Source organism: Microcaecilia unicolor, chromosome 3, assembly GCF_901765095.1.
Source record: "Microcaecilia unicolor chromosome 3, aMicUni1.1, whole genome shotgun sequence".
Lineage (NCBI taxonomy): Eukaryota > Metazoa > Chordata > Amphibia > Gymnophiona > Siphonopidae > Microcaecilia > Microcaecilia unicolor.
Window position 1 is genome coordinate 117,426,168 of NC_044033.1, and position 23,612 is coordinate 117,449,779.

General features: G+C 42.6%; 1 long non-coding RNA gene across 2 annotated transcripts in view; it reads left to right on the forward strand.

The window, feature by feature from the left end:
- The window catches only part of LOC115464648, a 115,255-nt gene that overhangs the window by 86,195 nt on the left and 5,448 nt on the right, over positions 1–23,612 (forward strand). The window contains exon 4 of one of the 2 annotated variants that reach the window (XR_003941266.1): positions 4,662–5,122. The exons of the other annotated variant lie outside the window; for it this stretch is intronic. This is a non-coding gene — a long non-coding RNA (uncharacterized LOC115464648). Of the gene's footprint in view, positions 1–4,661; positions 5,123–23,612 lie in introns of those variants that run through there. 2 annotated transcript variants of the gene reach the window in all.

Here is a 23,612-nt window from a genome sequence, read left to right on the forward strand (position 1 = left end):
TCTAAATTTAAAGCGTTCATGCTAAAAAAAAATTGATGCCTAAAGTGAAAACACACATTGGCGTCTGTTTCCTGTGCCTAAATATAAGCGTCCAAGCTAAAACAAAATGTTTAAAATGGTTATATTTAAGCCGCAGAAAACAGACGCCAACGTATGCTTCACGTTGAGATTTTACCAGGCGTATGTGCACAGGAGCTTAGCTTACCATGGGATCTCTTCTGTGCACGCACAAGCACAATCCTCCCACACCAAAGCACAATCCTGCTGAACTCCCTAATGCCCAGCACGCCTATATTTGCATCTCATTAGCTTTGAGCATTAGGGCATTGTTCTGTGCTGTTCCAGCGGTATTTTTACAGTGCTATTCGGAGCAGCGCCGGAGTTTTGAGCATCGGGGGCCTATTTTGAAAGAGGATAGAATGAAGGCAAAACAAGTCATTTGTTTCGCTTTCATTCCATCCTCTTGCTAAATAGGGAAACTTTGTTTATCCCACACCTTTCTGGATTCTATCACTTTTTTTGTCCCACACCTCCACTAGGAGGGCATTCCAGGCATCAACCAGCCTTTCTGTCAAAAAGTATTTCCTAATGTTCTCTTAGGTTTACCTCTTTGCAGCTTGATTTTATGTCCTCTAGAAACATAGAAACATAACGGCAGATAAAGGCCATATGACCCATCCAGTCTGCCCATCCTCTGTAACCCCTAACTCTTCCTTTTCCTAAGCAGTCCCACATCCTTATCCCATGCCGTTTAAAATTCTGGAGCTACTACTACTACTACTATTTAGCATTTCTATAGCGCTACACAAACATAGAAGAAAGACAGTCCCTGCTCAAAGAGCTTACAATCTAATAGACAAAAAATAAATAAAGTAAGCAAATCAAATCAATTAATGTGAACGGGAAGGAAGAGAGGAGGGTAGGTGGAAGCGAGTGGTTACAAGTGGTTACGAGTCAAAAGCAATGTTAAAGAGGTGGGCTTTCAGTCTAGATTTAAAGGTGGCCAAGGATGGGGCAAGACGTAGGGGCTCAGGAAGTTTATTCCAGGCGTAGGGTGCAGCGAGACAGAAGGCGCGAAGTCTGGGGTTGGCAGTAGTGGAGAAGGGAACAGATAAGGATTTATCCATGGAGCGGAGTGCACGGGAAGGGGTGTAGGGAAGGACGAGTGTGGAGAGATACTGGGGAGCAGCAGAGTGAGTACATTTATAGGTTAGTAGAAGAAGTTTGAACAGGATGCGAAAACGGATAGGGAGCCAGTGAAGGGTCTTGAGGAGAGGGGTAGTATGAGTAAAGCGACCCTGGCGGAAGATGAGACGGGCAGCAGAGTTTTGAACCGACTGGAGAGGGGAGAGGTGACTAAGTGGGAGGCCAGCAAGAAGCAGATTGCAGTAGTCTAAACGAGAGGTGACAAGGGTGTGGATGAGGGTTTTGGTAGAGTGCTCGGAAAGAAAGGGGCGGATTTTACGGAATGTAAAGAAAGAAACGACAGGTCTTGGCAATCTGCTGGATATGAGCAGAGAAGGAGAGAGAAGAGTCAAAGATGACCCCAAGGTTTCGAGCTGAGGAGACAGGGAGAATGAGAGAGCCATCAACAGAAATAGAAAACGGGGGGAGCGGGGAGGTGGGTTTGGGGGGGAAAATGAGAAGCTCGGTTTTGGTCATATTTAATTTCAGGTGGCGTTGAGACATCCAGACAGCAATGTCAGACAAGCACGCTGAAACTTTGGTTTGGATGCAAGGTGAGATATCAGGGGTAGAAAGGTAGATTTGGGAGTCATCAGCATAGAGATGGTAGGAAAAGCCATGGGATGAGATTAATGAACCAAGGGAAGAAGTGTAGATAGAAAAGAGGAGGGGACCAAGAACAGCACCCTGAGGTACACCGACAGGTAGAGGGATAGAAGTAGAAGAGGATCCACCAGAGTGAACACTAAAGGTGCGGAGGGAGAGGTAGGAACCTACTGTATCCATTTCTCAAAATGGAAACTGCTTTCATCACTGGCTTGTACATAAGGACATAAGTATTGCCATACTAGGACAGGCCAACGGTCCATCAAGCCCAGTACCCTGTTTCCAACAGTGGCCAATCCAGGTCACAAATACCTGGCAAAATCCCAAAAAAGTACAAAACATGTTATACTGCTTATCCCAGAAATAGTGGATTTTCCCCTAAGTCCAATTTAATAATGGTGTATGGACTTTTCCTTGGGAAGCCGTCCAAACCTTTTTTAAACTCCACTAAGCTAACCACCTTTACCACTTTCTCTGGCAACAAATTCCAGAGTTTAATTACATGTTGAGTGAAGAAACATTTTCTCCAATTCGTTTTAAATTTATTACTTTGTAGCTTCATGGCATGCCCCCTAGTCCTAGTATTTTTGGAAAGCATAAACTGACGCTTCACGTCTACCCTTTCCACTCCACTCATTGTATCATATTTAAATTTATAAGACCTGTTTCTCACTCCCACTTCCCTACCCACCCCTACCTTTCCCCATGAGATTGTCATTGGAATGCTTTTGTGTGTTTTACATATATTCAGATAATGGAAACTATTGTAAAGAATAAAATTACAGAATACGTAGACAAACATGGTTTAATGGGACAGAGCATGGGATCAGCCAAAGGAAGTCTTGTCTCACCAATTTGTTCATTTCTTTGAAGGCGTGAATAAACATATGGGTAAAGATGAGACGGTTGATTGTAGTGTATCTAGATTTTCAGAAAGCTTTAGACACAGTTCCTCATGAGATATTCCTGAGAATTTTAAAAAGTCACGGGATAGGAGACAATGGGGCTCATTTTCAAAGCACTTAGCCTTCCAAAGTTCCATAGAAACCTATGGAACTTTGGAAGGCTAAGTGCTTTGAAAATATGCCTGAATGTCCTTCTGTGGGTTAGGAATTGGTTATTGGACAGAAAACAGAGGGTAGGGTTAAATGGTCATTTTTCTCAATGGAGGAGGGTAAATAGTGGAGTGACACAGTGATCTGTACTAGGACTGGTGCTATTTAACATATTTATAAATGATCAGGAAGTCGGAAAGACAAGTGAGGTGATTAAATTTGCAGATGACACAAAACTATTGAAAGTTGTCAAAACAAATGTTGATTGTGAAAAATTGCAGGGAGACCTTAGGAAACTGGAAGACTGGGCATCCAGATGGCAGATCAAATTTAATGTAGACAAGTGCAAAGTGATGCACACTGGGAAGTATAATACGAATCATAGTTAACTGTTGCTGGGATCCACTTTAGGAGTCAGCATTGAAGAAAAAGATGTCGGTGTTGTTGTAGACAATACCCTGAAATCTGCCCAGTATGTGACTGCGGCCAAAAAAAGCAAACAGGATGCTAGGAATTATAAGGAAAGGGATGGTAAATATGACCAAGAATACTACAAGGCCTGTATATCATTCCATGGTGCGACCTCACCTTGAGCATTGAGGAATTAGAAAAGGTTCAAAAGAGAGAGAGACCAGAATGATAAAGGGGATGGAACTCCATAAGGAAAGGCTAAAAAGGTTAGGGCTCTTCAGCTTGGAAAAGACACACAGCCGAAGGGAAATATGATCGGGGTCTACAAAATCCTGAATGGTGTAGAACGAGTAGAAATGAATCTACTTTTTACTTTTTTAAAAAGTACAAAGACTAGGGGACACTCAATGATGTTATATGGAAATACTTTTAAAACAAATAGAAGGAAATATTTTTTCACTCAATGAATAGTTAAGCTCTGGAACTCTTTTTCTGGAGGATGTGGTAACAGCGGTTAGCATATTTGGGTTTAAAAAAACTTTCGACAAGTTCCTGGAAGAGAAGCCCATAGTCTGCTCTTGAGGCAGACATGGGGAAGCCACAGCTTGCCATGGGATTGGTAGCATGGAATGTTGCTACTATTTAGGTTTTTGCCAGGCACTTGTAACCTAGATTGGCCACTGCTGGAAGTAGGATACTTGGCTAGATGGACCATTGGTCTGGCCCAGTATCATTATCCTTATGTTCTTGTGTTATCATTTACTGATTTCTGATCTGAATAGAAAGGTATTGACTTTGAAGGCTAATCAAAAAATATATTAGGTTAGTCCAATAAGAAAGGCATAATCTTATTTTCTTTCCTTTGTTTTGTTTTATCTCTTTATTACGTTTAAAAGTGGACTAACACGGCTACCACACCATTTAACACCAGAATAAAACCGTGCTGCAAAATCCAGTCGCGAAAAGTGTAAAAGTGTTCACATCTGAATGTATGGGCTACAGTTACCTGAGGTTTTTTCTCTAGGCACAGAATGAGCAAAATTCTTTGACAATTCTATCACATAGGGATTTGGAGAAAATGTTGTTGTTGTTTCTTTTAAAGGCATTAACCCAGGTAAAATGGTCAGACTGAAATCTGTCCTCCTCAGATGTGGCCAAAAGTATACACGGATTCCATAGCTCATGTAGTTTGGAATAGAGGATGTTCCTGTAGCCATGTGTAGGTTGAAGGACCAAAATGGTATATGTATGCAAAATTTCCAAAATAATGCATGCTGTTTTGCCATCATTCGTCCACCCACACAAATAAAAAGTTTAAAGAACACAGAAACTTTTGACATGTTTACTTTGCACCATCTCACTTTCTTTTCCTATTTTTTTTAATGGCCTGATATTGTCATCTAGATGAATTGGACCCTATGCTGTGTTCCTGGCACCATGAACCCTTCATTCACAGCTCCCTGGGGATTTCCCATCTCTGGAATTAAGACTTATTTTGAAGGCCCACTCTGACTTAAGCTCATGCTCCATGGACTGTAGTTGAATGTCTTGATCATAATGTACCAGATAAGAACCTAAGGATTACTTTTATTTGCTTGGACTTGATTGTACTGCTTCTGACTATGCTGATGCTGCTCAGAACTTTTCCGCTCCATTCTGGTTTAGTACAATTCAGTATTATACTACCAAAACCGAGATACGATATGCTGCCTTGAGTTGCTGCGCTAGATTCTGTTGTGCGTGTTGATTAGCGATACAACATTATTAAGAAGATATATATATTCTTTCAAGATTTTGATAGGATTAGCGATCACCAGCGGTGAGAAGACTCCTGACGCAGGCCCGTGTGGCCGAAACACAGCTGTGTCGAGTCCTTTTCTCCCCATCATTTTATGGCTAATAAAAGATATATATTTTTTAATTTTCATAATCAGAGTCTCGTCTCTTTTATGTATTTATATTTTTAAATACATTTTTTATATATTTTATTTTTATCATTTTTTATTTTTTGATTTTTGTTTTTGGTTTGTCATCTTCGCTGTTCTGTTTTCCATACTGCTACTATTGTACATTTTCCTCTTTATTTTGAACTCCTTCTCCTCTACTTCTTATATATCATATAAAGCAACTAGCCTAGTAGTTAGAGCACCAGACTGACAACCAGCAAAGCCAGGTTCAAATCCCGATGCTGCTCCTTGTGATCTTGGTCAAGTCATGTAGGAGGTAATTCTATAACTTGGTGCCTCGAAATAGGTGCCAATTCTATAATGGTACTTAGACATGCCTAAGGCATTTTAGAATAATAATGTAAACCCGCTTTGGTGCGCCAGAAGTTAGGCATAATAATTTACGCCAAGTCAATGGGCATGGCTATGCATGCCATTCAATATGCGCAATGATAGTATTCTAACGCTTGGTACCCATACTCCGCCCACATGGTGTGTGCCATAGCTCTTATGTGTTACCTTCTAGAATAGTGTGTAGTGCATGTTGGTGTGTATGTGGCGTGAGCCTGTGCACTTATGCATGCACAGCACACATAACTGCACATGCCCATATATGGAATTCCCTTCTTAATCCTCCATTGCCTTAAGTACAAAATAAGATTATCAGCTCTCGGGGGACAGGGAAAAACTTACTGTGTCTGGATGTAACTCACTTCGAGCTACTACTGAAAAGATGTGAGCTAAATTCAAATGAATACTTTATATAAACTATGGAATTCCTCTTTCTCATAATTTTATTATTATAAACTGTTCTGTTGGCATGGCTGAAGGGAGCTATGTGAAGAGTCTCATTAAACTTAAACCCTTTCACTGTTCCCAGTCTGGACAGCACTGTAACATGAGTCTTTCCAGGACCTTATATGATAGGCTCTGCATCCAGCTACCAGATGTTGCCATTATGGATGCCACAATTTCTGGCCCAGTAGGCTGTGAATGCATCAACCCTAGCCAACCTGGGATGCAAAAAGGCCAATCAGGGAATCAAACTGGGCCCTTCCACGTGGAATTTGACACTGAAACACTGAGCCACTGGGCCAGTCGCATGTTTTTAAAGGAAAATAACAGGTCATGTAGTTTGTGCACTATCCAGCTTATTTTCGAAAGAGAAAGACGCCCATATTTCGACCCAAATCGGGAGATGGGCGTCTTTCTCCCGTGGGCGTCCAAATCGGTATAATCGAAAGCCGATTTTGGGCGTCTTCAACTACAATCTGTCACGGAAACGGTCAAAGTTGACGGGGCGTGGAGAAGGCGGGACTGGGGTGTGTTTATCGGCCGAGGAGAGATTGGCGTCCTCGGCCGATAATCGAAAAAAGAAAGGCATTTTTAGCGCGAATTTGGGTCACTTTTTTTTTGACCCTTTTTTTCACAAACAAGTCCCAAAAAAGTGCCCTAAATGACCAGATGATCACCGGAAGGAATCGGGGATGACCACCCCTGACTCCCCCAGTGGTCACTAACCCCCTCCCACCCAAAAAAAACAACTTTAACAACTTTTTTTTCCAGCCTGTATGCCAGCCTCAAATGTCACACCTAGCTCCATCACAGCAGTATGCAGGTCCCTGGAGCAGTTGTTAGTGGGTGCAGTGGACTTCAGCCAGGTGGACCCAGGCCCACCCCCCCCCCCCACCTGTTACACTTGTGGTGGTAAATGGTAGCGCTCCAAACCGCCCCCAAAACCCACTGTACCCACATCTAGGTGCCCCTCTTCAGCCATAAGGGCTATGGTAATGGTGTAGAGTTGTGGGCAGTGGGTTTTGGGGGGCTCAGCACCCAAAGGAAGGAAGCTATGGACTTCAGAGGTAGTTAACTGTTTATTTTAAATTGTTACAAGTGCCCCCTAGGGTGCCCGGTTGGTGTCCTGGCATGTGAGGGGGACCAGTGCACTACAAATCCTGGCCCCTCCCACGAACCAATGCCATGGATTTGGTCGTTTTTGAGCTGGGCGCCTTCGGTTTCCATTATCGCTGAAAAACGAAACCGCCCAGCTCAAATCCACACAAATCTGATGCATTTGCCGGGCACAAACCGTATTATCGGAAAAAAGATGGATGCCTATTTTTTTTGAAAATACGGTTTGTCCCGCCCCTTCACATACCCGTTCTCGGGAGATGAGCGTTCGCGTTCGATTATGCCCCTCCACGTGGGAAATTGAAATTGCCCCTTATTCAATGCAGATGTTTTTTTTTTCAATAGCCATACAATGGAAAAGACATTTTTTTCTAAATAGAAACAAACTGAATTTCATCTATCCCATTGTACCACCAGAATAACACAGCTTTGTTAGAAGGCATTTGAAGCATCAGTGTTTAACTAAAAATGAGCTTTCTGTTCCTTTGGGTCAGGAATCCCAAATCTTCAAAACAAGGATCGCATAGGGCATTTCAAACCATCAAGAGGGCCAGGCTTTGCTGAATTTGAGGGAGGGGGGTAACATAGAGGGCAAGTATACATGGTGTATTCACTCCCTTTCCTTCATTGCCATACCCCCTTCCTTTCTTCCTTCCCTCCCTTTCATTGCCTCCCTTCCCCTTTTCTCCCAGTCATGTCCCCCGTTCTCTCACCTACGCACTCCTTTTTCATTTTCTTTCCTCACCTTCTCTCTCATTCGTTTCTCCTCCCTTCACTTGTCTCACATTATTATTCACCCTTTCCTTTTCCTTCCTCCATTTCCTCCCTGCTCCCACCTTCATTCACCACTCATCTCCCATTTGCTTCATGTCTTCCTAATCGTCTGTTGGTAGGATCTTTCTCCTTGCCAGCAACTCTCTCCTTCGTTGCAGGTCTAGCCAGCTCATTTAATCCCTACCAGTGGTTCTCTGTACTGATGTGGGTCTAGCCCATTCCTCTAACGCTGGCAAGGTGTAGTGGCCCCATCAGTGGATCTCTCCTTTGCCATGGGTCTAGCTAGTTGGCAAAGCCTGGCCTTTCTTCTGTCTCCATCACCTTGCATCTTCTTCTTCAGCTTCCACTGGGTGGAGGTATGGGGGTGGGGAAAGCTGGGAAACATCAGCAGCCTTTATGCCACCTCCAAGCATGGGAAACAAAATTTCTTCAGTGGGCCACATCCTATTATGGGAACAAAATGCAGGAGGATGGGCTGACAACCTGCGTTCTGCAGGCTGTAGTGTGGGGATCCCTGCTTTCTGTATTTACTTAATTACACTCAGGTGCCCTTTTTTCTAAGCTGCGCAAGCATCTACACGCACCCTGCACATGCCAAAATGGAGTTACCACCCGGCTACCACGTGGCTCTTGCTGTAATTTCATTTTTGGCGCATGGCCAATATGCACATCTGAAAAATAATTTTTATTTTTGGATGTGCATATTGGACACTCGCTAAGTGGCATTTGACATACGTAGGCCATTACTGCTTGGTTACCGCTAGATCAATGGCTGGTGGTAAGGTCTCAGACCCAAAATGGACACGCACCAATTTTGATTTTGCGTCACATCCATTTTTGGCAAAAATTTTTTAAAAAGGCATTTTTTTTTGCAGGCACGCTGAAAAATGAATCTGCGCACGCCCAAAACATGTGCCTACACTACAGCAGGCCATTTTTCAGCGCACCTTAGTAAAAGGACCCCTCAGTTCGTAGTCGTTTTTCTTGGATAGTATACAACAGTATTTCTCATGCTAGTTCTGGAGTAAAAGAATCTGGTTTTCAGGATAAACACAATGGGATCAATATTCAACATGGTTTAAGTAGCCATGAAAGGCTCCTGACCACTTAAACCATGCTGAGCAGGCTGGCTGCCTCTATTCATCAGCACTTAACTGGGCAGTGCCACCGACTATTGGCTTTGACTTCCACAGCACTGTTTGGGGTAGTTTTGGGGTGGTCTGTGGGTGGAGTCAAGGAGGAGCCAGCAGGTATGAGAAGGCACTAGTCATATTCAGTGCCAGTGCCCACATATCTAAGAGGGGCAGATAGGATAGCACAAAAAGCAATCATATCTTTTGTGATAACTCCTAACTTGGTGCCCCCTTCTGGTGGGAATTATCGCACTTTGTTCATTTAGCTAGATGGGTGCTGGCACTTCTGCCCTCAGCTATCAGCAGCCTACAAACTCCTGACTGCCATGGGCTGAATGTCTGCACCAGTGAATAGATTTATATGTATTTCCTCAACTGCATGCAGATCTGTCGCATGCCTAATCATTTATTCATTAGGAGTATCCTGTAAACTAGACTGGCTTGGGGATACTTCCAGACTGAGGAACACTAACGCAGAAGACTAAGGTTTGATTCCCATACCCTACATCTGCTTCCTGGGCTGACTGATGTTATGGAGGTTGTTTTTACTTTTCCTACGGGAAAGGCTGTCTCAGCTGTCATTTAATAATGCCACCTCCTGGCCAGACTCCAGGATGTGTTCATACTAGGTGCTGATGGGAGCTGTGGTCTGTTACTGGGCTGGGGGGGAGGGGGGGCTTACAAAATAAAGGGAAATACTGGGTAGTAGTGAATGACAGTTGGTGGTTCTGTTGCTAAGTAGAGGCTGGTTCAGATCAAATCGAAAGCCCAAATGATCACGAGGATGCTGCCAACCCTCCGCCATCATGTTTTCTTCAGTTTTCAAATAGCATAAAATACAGGTCTGAAATTCAGATAATACTGATGTAATAGTTTAATGGACAATTTAATGTGATATGCTGCAGACGATTCCGAAAGCCGTTGCTTTCATGAAAAACAACTGCTTCTGGCTGTGTGTTGAATGATATTATATCCCAGCAGTGTTATCATAAAATAGCATGAACAAATTGCAAGTTAATCTGTGTTGCTGCTGTAAATGGCTGTACAGCTGTGCGACTCTTGTCTAACCATAATATTTGCATATTCCAACTCTGTCATTCTTAATACTGAAATACATCTATACTGTTTTGAATTCCCCCCCCCCCCCCCTTCTTCCAGTCCTGAGGGCATTTTTATTTGCTGATTGGGAGTGGGAAGGGATGTTTTCTGACTTTGAGACTAAATCCTCAGTGCTGCTTTTGAACCAGTTGAGTTTTGCCCTGCAAGGAGAGATGTGTGCCTTCCCTGTCATCATGGGGTCCTTTTAGTAAGCTGTGGTAAGTACTAATGCATGCTTACTGCAGGTTAAAGGGCTTACCATGGGGCATGCTGAGATATCCCGCATTAAGTTTTAAAAGTGCTACAAACATGCAAACTGATTAGCGCAGGATTAGTACATAAGAGTAGCCACACTGGGTCAAACCGATGGTCCATCTAGCGCAGTATCTACTTTCCAAACAGTGGCCAAGCCAGGTCACAAGTACCTGGCAGAAACTCTATTAACAGCAACATTCCATTTCACCAATCCTGGGGCAAGCAGTTGCTTCCCCATGTCTGTCTCAATAGCAGACTATCGACTTTTCCTCCAGGAACTTGTCCAAATCTTTTTTAAACCCATATACACTAACTGCTGTTACCACATCCTCGGGCAAAGCGTTCCATAGCTTATCTATTCGTTGAGTGAAAAAATATTTCCTCCTATTTGTTTTAAAAGTATTTCCATGTAACTTCATTGAGTGTCTCCTAGTATTTGTACTGTTTGAAAGAGTAAAAAAAATCAATTCACTTCTACTTGTTCTGTAGCACTTAGGATTTTGTATACCTCAGTCATATCTCCCTTTAACTGTCTCTTTTTCCAAACTGAAGAGCCCTAACCTTTTTAGCCTTTCCTCATATGAGAGGAGTTCCGTCCCCTTTATCGTTTTGGTCACTCTTCTTTGAACCTTTTCTAATTTTGCTATATCTTTTTTGAGATATGGCGACCAGAACTGAATGGAATACTCAAGGTGCAGTCGCACCATAGAGCGATACAAAGGCATTATAGTGTTTTCGGGCTTATTCAGCATCCCTTACCACCCTCTGTGCAAATTTGTCTTAGCACCACATGCCTTTTTGCTGTTTAATTGTTATTTTATATCTCATTCTCAATTTGTATAATTGTTCTTATTGCACTGTAGCCTCTACAGTTTATGTAAGCCACTTTGAGCCTGCATTCAGTGGGAAAAATGTGGGATATAAATGTAATAATAAATAAATAAATAAATAATGGTAACATTAGCGCATGACCATTGATTCAGAAAATAGAAAATCGTCCGTTTTTCGGCTGCAAGAGAAATGGCCATTGCATGCGGGAAAGATCCATGTAAGGACACGCTAAAGCCACTTTCTACCACAGCTCCTTCTCCTTAAGAGCCCCAGGTCCTGCTGAAGCCAATAGACTTGAACACTGTAGCCATACCTATACTGCCTTGAACCCTAGCAATAGTTTTCTTCTTAGGCAGTAGGATAATGAATATATTTGAATCTTTTGTATAAGTCACAAAGGTATCCTTGAACTGAAGTGTGCTAATGGATTTAGTTCACACTAGCAGTGTGCGCTAAGTGCCTTGTAGCTCAGTGGTCTGTCTTGAATTTAGTGTGCGCTAAATCCATTAGTGCACCTTAGTAAAAGGACCCCAAAGAGCACAGGAATGTGACACTTTGTTTTTGGAATGAAGTAGAGGAACGAAATCTGCTCACAGCTGATGTTCAAACCAAAGTTTATTCAAAAATCTTCTAAAAACATGGAACACGACCCGACCTGACTCGTGTTTCAGCCCAATTGGCCTCCATCAGGGGTCTATAAATTATAAAATTACACAGAAAAAATAAATAACTATACATGATGTTTTAATGACATATCTATATAAATAATTCTCACCTCCAACGTTCAGTGAAGCACTGAATGTACTGTTCCTAGGGTAGGCTGTCAGGACCACTCACCCTCCTAGGCTGTCACCAACACTCACCCTCACTCAGTAGACACGCCCTCTGCCACGCCCCTTCTGGACATAATGCACAACCCCAACGTTCTAATGAAGCAACATTTTTCAACTCCAAGTTCCGTCATGATGTAGATCGCAGTGGAACCATGACTGTCTGCCCCGCCCTCGCCTATGTCATGACGTGGAGGGCGGACCCTCAGAGGGACCACATGCTGACTCCCCCCCCCCCCCCCGAACATCCAACGTTCTGTGCCTGGGACCGTGGATCCGTCCTCTGTGAGGCACCATTACTGACGTCCCACCTCACGCCACCCCACACTCTCTGACGTTCCCCCTCATGCCCCTCCCACACTCCGCCCCCCTCTGCGTAACCTAACCGCTCTCACACCCCTCCCACCCAGTTCAACACTCCGCCCTCAAAAAAACGCAGCCGCCCTCCCTCCCCAACATTCGGACTGCCGGAGAGGACGAAGAGGGAGAGCGGCGAGACGTCGAGCGAACGGCTGCGGCGACTGGCGAATCCAAATACAGGGAAGAGGGAAAGAGCAGTGGGTCCAACCGTCAGAGACAACGAAAAGGGAGGGCGGCGAGACGGCGACCGGCAAGGTAAGCAAGGAAGGACATTGGTTGATCTCTTTTTCCACTCCCCTACGCAGCCGTCATTCCTGTACACTACAAAACAACCAAAAGTAGGAGCTGCTGCTTCACACTGTCGTTTTTACATTGAGGGATGGGGGGACGGATGGGGGAGGGGGAGGGAGGGGGGAGGGGGGACCCTGCAACTGGGAAAAAGGGAGGGAGGGGAGGTAAGCAAGGAAGCACATTGGTTAATCTCTGTTTCTACTCCCCTACGCAGCCCTCATTGGTATACACTAAAAAACAAGCAAAACTAGGAGCTGCTGCTTCACACTGTCCTTTTTAAATTGAGGGACGGAAGGATGCGGGGAGGGGGGACCCTGCAACTGCAAAAAAGGGAGGGAGGGAGGGGGACCCCCCTGCAATTGGGACGGAGGAGGGACCCTGCAACTGGGAGACAGACCAGGGGGGTGCAGCCAACCTGCAACTGGGAGGGAGGGGGGACCCTGTCACATACTCTCATTCTCACACACACACTCGCACCCAGTCTCACTCTCTCTCTGTCACACACACACACACACACACAGTTGCACATTCACTCTCACACAGTCACTCTCAAACACAGTCTCTGAAACATACACACTCCGAGGAAAACCTTGCTAGCGCCCATTTCCTTTAAAACAGAAACGGGCCTGTTTTACTAGTATATATATATAAAAATATATAAAAAATATAATAAAGAGATGCATACCTAGGAAATAATAAACCCAACATGTATTTCCAAAACTAGTCATCAAATGGTTATAAAAAAAAAACCTGTTCTACCTGATTGACGATTTTTTATCCATATGCTTTGGTTATGTCTCCATTTTGTATATTTACCTGTTATCTTTTTATACACAAATATGTTTGGTTTATATACAAATATGTGGTATAATTTTATGGTATGTATTTGTTTTAATTCTTGGACAGAGTTTTTTTTAAACCATTTGACAACTAGTCTTGGAAATGCATGTTGGTTTATTATTTCCTAGGTATGTTTCTCTTTATTATATTTTGTATTTATTTTTATATATTTGTCATTAAAACATTATGTATATTTATTTAATTTTATCTGTAATTTTACAATTTATAGACCCCTGATGCAGGCCGATTGGGCCGAAACACGAATCGTGTCGGGTCGTGTCCCATGTTTTTAGAATATTTTTGAATAAACTTTGGTTTGAACATCAGCTGTGAGGAGGTTTCGTTGCTCTACTTCATTCCTTTTTTTTGTGCCCTTTACAGTAGAATACTTTGTTTTTGGTTCATTGGCCATTTTTTCCGATTTTCAGGCCTTTATTTTTCTCCAGTTTGTTTCACAAATTTATTTTAATAAGAAATTTTTACCATGCATTAAAAATTTTAACACATGCTAATCAAAGTAAATGCGTAATGATGAATGCACATCCTTACAATTTTCAAAGGCATATGCCTGGTTGAAGAGACTCCTGAGGAAAGTAAGAGCTCCTTTTCTAAGCTGCAGTAAGCACTAGTGTGTGCTTACCACAGCTTAAAGGAGCTTACCATGGGACCACGCTGAGGCATCCTGTGGTACAAACCACATGCTAAAAAGAATGTTCATAATTTTTCTCTGAGGGGCATGTCTGGGGGTGAAGAGTGGGCATCACAGCGCAATTCATTTAGCGTCACCACTGTACTGATCGCTAACTGATTAGCATGAGATTTGCACCTGAGCCCTTACCGCCTACAAAATGGGTGGTGTAAGGGCTCATGCGCTAATTTTTGTTATTGACCATGCGTTAATGGCAACTCTAGTGCATGTAGGGGTCCTTTTACCAAGCTGTGTTAAAAAGGACCCTGCACTAGTGTCAGAGGCCTTTTTGTTTCACGCGATAACGCCCCTTTTAGTGCAGCAGATTAAAAAAAGGCTGAAAATACCCATGGCCGTGCTGTAAGACTGCTCTTACTGCGTGGCCATGCAGGGGAGGAGTATTTACCCCCACCCATTGAGGTGGCGGTAAGGGCTCGCGCGCTAACCCAGTGGTAACTGGGTAGAGAGTGGTGCTGCCCGATAGTGCCGTGCTAAAAATACAGGGCGATTTTCCCTAGTGTGGGAAATAGTACTCGCTGGAGCTGGAACTACTGCTGGCGCCCATGTTGGGCCAGCAGTAGCTCCAGATTAGCTTGCGGTAAGCCCGGGTTGGGTTTACCACCGCTTTGTAAAAGGACCCTGCAATGATGAAAACAGCAGACCAGCAATACTGAAGTGCTGTGCAGTTTTATTTATTAAAACAATTACCCGATGTGGCCGCATTTCGCCCGAAGGCTGCGTCAGGGGTAAAACTAATATATAAACAAACAATGCAGTTACAATCATAAAAATTATGAATAGCTTAAGTCCATATAAAAACAGTAACTCATAGTCTAACAAATAAAATTACAGATAAAATCATCTTACAAAACTACAAAATATCAAAAAAAGATGTGTGTGATAGTGAGTCCACCACATGCAGAAATATTAATAAATTCACATAGAGAATGAATAATTCTTATTAACAAAGTCCAGCTTATCCATGTAGTACATAATATAAGCCAAGCCAGAAATTTGTGAGAATATATCTTGCAATTATTTCAGAGTAATGATAATGAACAGCACCAAAAGGGAACATATACCTGTTGAAGATTAAAAATCAAACCTTCCCCTATTTGGAGATTAAAGATCAAATCCAATATCCTAGAAGACAGCAGAGGCTCTAAATCAAACTAATGCAGTAATAAACTCACTGCCATCTCATTAAAAAAAAAAAAACAACAAAAAAAACAAACTCCTTTTTTACAGAGCAAGAACTTGGAAGAACTTCTAAGCAGTTCAAAAAATAAATACTCACAGTGCAGCACTTCTCTATTCAGAACAGCAGCATTCCCACCGTTCTTGCAAAAGCAGTGAATCTGTCACCAAGACTGTACAACTCATTTTATTCCCTCTTAGGTTAAAGATCAGCTGGCACTTGCAATAAAAAGGCTCAGAAACTAGAAATAAGAGTGGCATACTGATTCTATTGTTTTAATAAAACTGCACAATGCTTCAGTACTGGTCTGCTCATTGCTACGCTTTGTTGCAGATCATCACCTCTTGTTGCTGTTGAACATCAACGCTTGGCCATTATTTGCAAGGCTGCTGAGAGGGGGGCAGGGGGGCAAGATTCCCCTGGGCCAGGCCTCCAAGGGGGGCCCAGCGCTGGGGTCTGTCTGTTTCCTGCTCCTGACAGGACCTGGGTGATCATATCCTGACAGGATGCAGGAGAGAGAAACCTCTGGCGTCAGGCAACCTTGGAGGCTGGAGAGGAGCAGATACAGGGCTTTGGGGCCTCTGGTTTGACTGGCGGGTGTCCCCATGCCCCGCCAGCAGAAGCCTTCCTCCAACGCTGTTCTCTGCCGCATTGCCTGCGACGTGAGGGGAAAAGCAGACACAGGGCAGGCAATGCATCGGAGAACAGCACTGGAGGAAGGCTTCTTTGCTGGCGGGGCTTGGGGAACCCCGCCAGCCAAGGTATGTGGAGTTGCAGCAGGGGCAGGGAGGTGGGGCAAAATGTGCCCCCCTCTGACTTTAGGCTCTGCCCCCCCCCCCACCCCGCAATTTTTGTGGTCTGGCTACACGGTGGTCTGGGGGGGGGGGCCTGGCAGTGGTGGTCCCGGGAGGGAGGCCTGGCTCAGTCTCTTGGCAGCCCTGATTATTTGGGAAAATAATGGCTGTGCTGCGGTAGAAATGGCTTTAGCTCACAGAAAAGACCCGTATAAGGGTGTGCTAAGGCCACTTTTTACTGCAGCTTAGTAAAAGGACTCCTAAGAAGTTATACTGTAGAGCATGGTGACCTGTTGTGGATTAGTAACTGGTTAAAGGTTAGTAAATGTAATAAGACTAAACAGTCAATTTTCCCAAGGGAGAGAGGTATGTAGTAGAGTGCTCCAAGGATCTATACTAGAACCTGTGCTGTTTAGCTTAATTCATGATCGATAAATTGAAAAAAGGATATTGTGAGACTGGGAAACCAGGCTTCTAAGTGGCATATGAAATTTTAATGTAGACAAGTACAAAATAATGCACATAGGGAAAATAATGCTAACTATAAACAGGCAGTGCTGGGTTCCGTATTAGGCATTACCATTCTAGGAAAAGGATGCTGAAATCATTATGGGCAATAGATTGAATTCCCAGCTGAACATGTAGCAATGTTCAAAAAAGCTGAGTAGAATATTAGGAAACAGAACAAAACAGGGGATAAATCTATGTTGAAAATCTTCCTTAACTATTCTTTGCTGTCCAATGGCCCCATCTCAAGCATACAGTAAAACAAGAAGAGGTACAGAGATGGCCATCAAAAATGAGAAAGGGGATGGAACATTTCCCTTCGGAGGAAAGGCTAAACAAGTCAGCTTGCAGAAGACTGAAAGGGGAAATGATAGGGGTTGGTAAGAATGAGTACTGTGGAACAAGACAACGGGAAACTATTACTTACTCTATTGGGTAGTACTAGGAGAAGTTATACTCCATGGTGAAACATGCACTACAAGCAACAAATCCTCAGCATAAGCTTAAGTGCTTATACCATATAATCAAAAACAACAAAGGATTTACAAACAAATTAAATAAAGTAGGCAATAACGCATACTCCTGGGGGACACCACACATCAGTTTCCTTAGCTGAGAAACTTCAGAACCAATCATTACTGAAAATACACGATCATGCAAAAAAGACTCAAACCACTTCAACTCCACTCCTTGAACTCCTAAAGACTGCAAGCTGGGCATCATAAGCAGAGGCCAGGCCCAGTGAAATCACCAAAACCAAATCACCAGAGTCCAAAATCTCCCTAGTCTCACTCACAAATTCCACCAGAGCAGCCTCCGTGCTATAACCCTTTCGATATGCAAATTGATGGGGATGCAGTATAGCCTGTGGCTCAATAGATTGAGTAAGCTGCTCCAAAATTACTTTCTCCACAATCTTCATCACTGCATATTGATTAGTGATTGGGTGATAGTGCTCAGGTCTAAGAGGGTCCAATAGTTTTCCTGTCAATAAAGGGCGAACCAACACATGTTTTCAAGTCTGAGGCACCACCCCTGTAGAAAGAGACTGGTTAACCAAAAACAGTATAAAAGGAACCAAGCCATGCTTTATAAGCTTCAACCTCTTGTAAGGCACAGGATCTCTTGGTGAACAGACAAACTAATTTCCCAATATTCTTATTAACCACCACCATGGAAACCTGTCGAAAGGTATCCCAAATTGCCACATTTGTTCCCACATCAGCAATATTTCAGCACCACACACCCCAGAAGCCAAATTGTTACTTCCAACCTTCATAATTGTCCATAATCGGACTTAGACGTCATATCAGAAATGCCTCTCCACATAACTTTGTAAGTCTAAGTGCTTTGAAAATACGCCTCCAAGTGACCAGGATTGGCTACTGTTGGAGACTGATGCTGGGCTTGGTGGACCATCTGTCTAACCTAGTATAGACATTTCTTATGTTACCTGACTAGTAGGGACCATTTCCTGGGAAAGGAACTGTAGAGATGTGAGGATCTGTAAAAAAAAAAACCAAAACAAACACACAAATTCCCACACAGCAAAACCCCAAAAGGTATTTGAAGCTCAGTACAAAAGAAATTTACCGTACGTTTTGGAATTGCTTTACTATATGTCATAACTCTAAGCTATAGCAGTACAGAGGTTCTGTGGAACAGAGTTGATGGTTATGCAACTAATTGTGGGGGTTGGAGGAAAATGAATGGATTTTGTGGAAAAAGCAAGTGTGAAATGTTTAAAAAATATATTTCAGTGTTGAGTACTGCACTGTTTTACAATCTGGTTCTGTAAGCAACCTAACCAGTGTGGTTTTCCAGCATATTTGTAATGTGCGTAAGAAATATTTGCATATACTGGTAACTTAAGAATGCAAATATATCTTACACGTAGTCAATGTGATTATCTTGAATACTAGACTGGTTAGGTTGCTCCCAAACGGAACTGGAAATCACTTTATAAAGGTAGTTGCTTCAACGTTGCTTCAAGGGTACTGACTTTGTTTTCTTTTCTTTAACAGAAGTGGGAAAATTAAATTTCCTTTTTAGATATGAATAATATCCATATGAACATAGAAGGTTCTGGTTCCTCATCTCCACTGTTATAGGGGACTCGGGTGTCAGTGCTTACTATTACGCAGATGACATTTTGTTACTATACTATACTACCCCTACTAATCCAGACTTAAGCCCACTGAATCGCTGTCTGAGGGCCCCTTTTATGAAGCTGCGGCAAAAGGGGGCTGCGCTGGCGTCTGCGCTTGTTTTTGATGTTCACCAAGGCCCCCTTTTACTGCAGCGGGTAAAAGGCAGGTCTTTATTTTTTCAGCAAATGGCTGTGCGGCAAGGGGGGGGGGGGCACTTACTGCCACCCATTGAGATGGTGGTAAGGGCTCCTGAGCTAACCCAGCGGTAACCAGGCAGCGCGCAGCACTGCCTGATTACCGCTGAGTACATACCGGCGCTACAAAAAAAAGAATATTTTTGTAGCGCCGGATATGACGTGTGCTGGGGGGAGGGAACTACTGCCCAGATACTGCAGTAGCCCGGTGGTACTTCCCTTTTAGCGAGCGGTAAGCCCATGTTGGGCTTACTGCTGCTTTGTAAAAGGACCCCTAAATTAGGTAGCCTCTTGGTTACACTTACATAGATTAAAATTGAACCCTGATAAAACTGTAGCATGCTGGCTTTCAGGCGATCAAGATGCCCATTGATCAACCCTGTCTTCTTCAATTATCCTGTAAAGACTGTAGACTCCTTCAATACCTGGGGATCACTATTGACTACCAACTTTCTTCTGCCCCCCCCCCCCCCCCAAGGTGACCTGATTAGTGTGACAGGGTTTATATGTCGTTATTGTGATGATCCAACAATGCACACCCTCTTTCATGCTTTTCTGGTCCCTTGTTTATTGCAGTGTTGTCTGTGCAGGAATCTCCGAGATGAATTTAAAACAAATACCACAATGCAATTCCTTTGTTGAACCAAAAGATGTGATCATGTAACACCAATTTTAATGCAAAAACATTGGCTTCCCATTCACTTTCATATTCAGTTTAAGATTTTGATTCTTGCATTTAGAGCCCTTCATTTTGACTGTCCATCTTACCTTTCTAAATTGACGATCCCCTACATACCCACATGGAGTCTTCATTCCTTAAATGACTATTGCCTGGTAATTCCTGCCCCTTCCAAGGCTTGCTTAGAATCCCCCAGGCGTTCAGCATTTGTTTGTGTCACACCTGCTTTATGGAACTCCTTACCCCTAATTCTACATTCAGAACAAGCTTATATATGCTTTAGGACCTCTTTGAGTACTTGCCTGTTTCAATGAGCATATAGAGAACCAGTTTTAGGACATGTACACCTCAACTTTGTTGTAACTGCTGTATTCTCTGTTTGAGTGTTGTGCTTTCCTATTTGCAATGGAGTTCTTTTCATTTTATTTATATTTTAGTCCATGTAAACTGCTTCAACCTACTCGCTAGAGGAATGCAGTATAGTAAGTTCTTAATAAATGATAAATAATTTTGACTTGTGTCCACTACTGTGAGCACTGCTTGATTGCTCTGGTATTTGGTTTGTAGCTGTTTTTCTTGATGAGTGATTGTTCCCTACAGATACTAGGGTTAGGCTGTCATTTGCAAAGACACAGGAAATGTAAATGAGCAAGAAAAAAAATGGCGGTGTTGTTTTTTTTTTTCATTTTCCAAATGTAGTAAACAGCCTTTCAAAAATACGCACTCCCGCTGGATTCTTTGTATCGTGACTGAAATTGTGCATGCAAATCCAGTCGTATTCTTACTTAAACAAACCAATAATTGCCACTTAACAATCAATTATTGACACTTATTAGAAATTATGCACACAATTTTCTAGGCGTATTCTGTAAAATGCTGCACATAAATTCTAATATGCGCTGCCAGAAAGGGGGCGTGGCCATGGGCATGGAATAGGCGGATTGTGGGGATTTCAAAAATCTACGCACACTGGTATAGAATACACCTGCTCCACATCTAATTTAGACGCCTGTATTTATACATACTAGGCATCTAACTTCTCCGTCATAGGCTGCCAACTCTGGAACGCCTTACCAAGATCTATTCGAATAGTAAATGACCATTTACCCTTCCGGAAGCTGCTAAAAACATACCTCTTCAAGCAAGCCTACACAAATGAATTGACTTAAAATAGAAATCCACCTCCGTTACCCAAATCAGACTATGAAGACAGAACCTGGAATATTCTTCCCATTTTATCCTTTATAAGTCCATCCCTCTTTCAACCCCTCACTATACACTCTTCCTTCTAAACATTACACTATTCCCAGTACAACCCTCCTCCTATTCTCCACCTTTATCATCCTCCTCTCCCTTGTTCAACCAACTTACCCACATCTAGTTGACCATCTCTTTATTCACTATATTATAACTGTATCCATTCTATGTTAATTTGTAAACATGAAATACTATGTAAGCCACACTGAACCTGCTATAAGCGGGAAAGCGCGGTGTATAAGCGTTACAAATAAATAATAATAAATAAATAATATACCAAATTTTACTTGGAATAAATGGATGTGTCTAGAATTAGGCACAGGCATGGCCACTAGGCATATTCTATAAACCATGCCTAAATCTAGGCGCTAGAGTACACCTAGCCAGAAATATTTTTGGTGCTGAATTTTCAGGTTACACTCTTTCGGAAAGAGTGCATGCTCTTTCTCCAGTAGTGTGCCCATTCGAACCATTGTGAGTAGCACTCTAATGGGAAAAGATTGTGCCCTCTTTGCATATGGTGTGCATTCTTTTGAAAGCATGTGCATACAATAATTTTTCTCCCATGATGACAAAATGGCCAAATGGAAATGAATAAAATAAAAAATTCCCAGAAACTTCACAAAACAAAAATTGTTTGACTGCCCATCCTTAACAGATACCATTCAAAAATTGCCCTCCACAGCTTTGCTGGTTCTAAGCTACTTGTATAGATTCCCTGTGTCATATGCCATTTTTGTCAGAAGCAGATGTTTCATCTTTTAAAACTATATTTTTAGAAACTCATTATATACAATACTAACTTCAATAATACCACAGAGGCATCTTACAGACTAACCAGCTTATTCAGGCATGTTCTTTGGAGGACCAGGTTGAACTCTGATGACGTGGATTCTGGTCCTTGAAAAGCTCATGCCTCAGTAAATTGGTTACTTTATAAGGTGCTACATGGCTCTGTCATTTTTTAACCTCAGCATTGCAAGTAATGCTTGATTGATGAGTTTCCCAGTTAAAGTAACTTTCTTGTTGTCCTTGAGTTTTTCGTCATTACTTTTCAGTTTTTTTTTTCCTACAGGCATTTAGTACAGCAAGTTGATGAGGTTTGGTGATTACGAGGAGCAGGATATAGACAAAAGGTTGGGAAGAGGATTATATAGTAGAATGAGAGGAGTGAATGCACTTATAGGCTAGCCTTAGAAGTTTGAATTTTGTGTGTAAGTGGATAGGAACAAAATGTAGTGACTGTGAATTCCCCCTATCCCTAATTGCGGCCCTGAACACTTTGTCTGCAGTATACCAGGTCCCTACTGACCCGAGGAGTCAAAGATGGTATTATAGAATATTTGGGGCAGCCAGCAGATTCTTATAAACCTTTATTAAGTACACCAGTACCTCCCTAGAGTGAGAGTTGGGCTTCCAGAGAAGTAGCAAACACAGGTACAGCTGTCAAGTGTGTCTAGCATTTCATATTAGAGCTTTCCCTGCCGCATACATGAAACCCTGAAATTGAATGCAGATCCTTCTGCTGTCAGCATGCAGTGGTGCCATTAAGCCATCAGGCCAGCCCTGAATAGCATTATTTGTGAATTTTGTTTCTTAATCCAGCATAGGATATATAGAGAGAGATATCATGTGTGGTATCATACTGTTAACAGTGTTTCCAGAAAGTATCAGATGCTCATGCATTCTCTTTCTTCAAATCATTCTGAGAATTATCAAAATAAGAATGTGAAAAAGTCTTTCCTCTCCCTCTGTTCCTTTAATCTTCTTGCATTAATTTTCCTCATAGCAAGTGAAGTATCAAGCAGTCTAGGAAGATCAGTCAGGGTAGGAAAGCAGTCACCAGGTCTTGCTTTGTGTACTAGATTATTTTGATCTGGGATACTCCGTCAGTGAATATGACCTGAAGGGTCTTGAATCATGATCCCCAGATTGTGATTTTTTTTTCCCATTCTGATGTAGTTTTGGATTGGCTAGGTTGAAATCCATTGCCCCCCATATTCAGAGGTTCTTTCTGTAGATCTTGTAAATTGAAATTGAGTGAACAATCGTGGTGCTCACCTTGTGTCAATTTATAAAATATTCACTAACCTCTCTAATTTATTATTTAGTTTTCACTGAATCTCTTAACCTAAGATTTCAGAGAAAAAAGAAGCACCTTTGTCAAACATGAATGCAGCGCTTCTTTGACTTGGTGGTTCTCTCCGGCTTCTATTTCTTCTTGGCAACAGTATGGGAACTGGTGCTATATTTCTGCTCAAGTATCGAGCTGATGCCTTCGGGTTACGCTGAGTGTCTGGACCTTCTACCGAACGAAGTCTTTTTGGGCAACTTCGTTAGTTCAGGTCTGGCTTGAATATTTATGTGACCCTTGAAGCAGGCGTTTGATAGTGCTGAAACACGGACTGTGTCAGATCCTTTTGCCCGAGTAGCGAATAAAGTATCTTTTAAGCACTAGTTCCTGTGATGGAGTGTCGGTCAGACTCTACTTTTGCTTGATCGTACTGTCTACTTGGTGGCTTTCCTCTTTGCTGTGCCTGTCCCTTTGGAACTTAACATCCACGAGTCTCTAATTTGATATCTACTATAGGTGTCACTCATGGAATGGCCACAATACTG